A 1,817-nucleotide genomic window follows, 5' to 3' on the forward strand; every position below is an offset into this window, starting at 1 on the left:
GATGCCTGCCCATGGCTGGAAGTCGTCAAGCGGTCCGTCTGCATCGAAGGTGCACGCCGGGCTTTCGCCTGTGTGAAGGTGCAATGGGCCAAGCTAGACGCCGTGAAGCTGATCAAGGAAGGGCCGCCGGAGGGCAAGGAGCATCGCCACCCTGAGATGTACTATGAGGGTGTCCTGAAGGGTGCTCATCTCGTAGCGGACGAGTGTAAGAAAGATATAATATTCGAGTGAACTCGCTCGTGTAATCCTATAGTTATGAAAACTTGCTCATATGCGCTATGCAACGCTTGTTTGAATTTAAAATATTACCTTCTGTTCGGCTGTTTATCAAATCTGAGAGATGGCTAGTCGTCGGCATCTGCCCCCATGCCACGAGTGCTGGGGTGTTCGGGATAAACCTGAGCACTCTTGTTCCCATTTTTGGGTCCTTCGAGGGAGGTGCTCAGCACAACGAACAAGGCAATCGGACTATAATGCGTTATCACTCTCACTTAGCAATAGAATTCTATAATTTTAAATTTCGGCGAAGCCCCTAGTATTCGGTAGGCTGAATTCGGGGCGCGATACATGCCTTAAGCCGGACAGGGCCGACTCCTCGCTCTTAGCGGCCTAAGTCTTTAGGGACTCAAAAACCTCTCGAACAGCGACCAGTCTCTCGCCTTATCATGACAGTCAATTTTATATTTCTCTACCAAGGTGCTTAGCCTAGCTGAACCGGGGAATAATCGCAGTAGTTCTCCCAGTGCTACCTTAGCCGATATAGCGGAACGTAAGGTACCAAAACATGGGAGCCAGGCAAACCCAACTATTGACAAGAGACATGATTCGGAGCTGATGCATATAATGCTATAAGTTCGGGGTGCCGCACTTGTGGAAGTGTTCGGACTTCTCACGCCGTATTATGGGGTATGCTTAAGCCCATAGTGTATTGGCCTTACCAGAGTGTACGGGTGCTGGATGCCATGAATGAACACACACACACACACACACACACACACACACACACATATATATATATATATATATAAGAAGAATGCAATAATAGTCTTAGTGCAATGCATTGTTTATTAAAAAATGTGCATTAGAGCAGAATGATACAGGTAGTGCGATAAGCAAAAAGTAGGACTATGTCCCCTCCAAGGGCAAGCTGAGGAATAGTAGTAAAGCAAATATTTCGCTCGTTATCGTAATCCACCTGGGAGTTCCGTGGTGTGACGTAGCTTCCTGCCTCCTTGGATGCTGCATCATGTGTTCGGCAATCATGCTGCCGGACAGGGTTTCCAGAGATTGAAGTCCTGAAAGAGAAAAATAACAAAGCGGGAAGCCCCTAGTGTGGTTTAAGCCGCGACTTGGGGCGTGCCACCGTCGTGCCCCCTCCCCGCCTGTGCCCATGGTATTTTTAATGCATAATTATGTATGTGTGGCACGGATTTCACCGTTTGGCTGGGACCGGGTGGGGGCTGCATTGCTATGCGAGCTCGGAACGTGCCAGGTGGTCATGTTGCCGATTACTCCGGGCGCGCTTGAAGGTGTCCGGGTCCTAAAACGCCGAACTAGTGGATTGCCTTAAGAGGCTGCTTTGCGCTTCTGCAGCGAGGGCCGCAGTGTGCTCCTCCGTTCGGAGAGAGCACTCTGTGTTTCCATTAACTGTAATGACCCCCCGAGGTCCTGGCATCTTGAGCTTGAGGTATGCATAATGCGGTACCGCATTGAGTCTCGCAAATGTGGTTCGCCCGAGCAGTGCATGATAACCACTGCGAAACGGGACTATATCGAAGATTAACTCTTCGCTTCGGAAGTTATCCGGGGATCCGAAG

Source organism: Triticum dicoccoides, chromosome 2A (genome assembly GCF_002162155.2).
Source record: "Triticum dicoccoides isolate Atlit2015 ecotype Zavitan chromosome 2A, WEW_v2.0, whole genome shotgun sequence".
Taxonomy (NCBI): Eukaryota; Viridiplantae; Streptophyta; class Magnoliopsida; order Poales; family Poaceae; genus Triticum; species Triticum dicoccoides.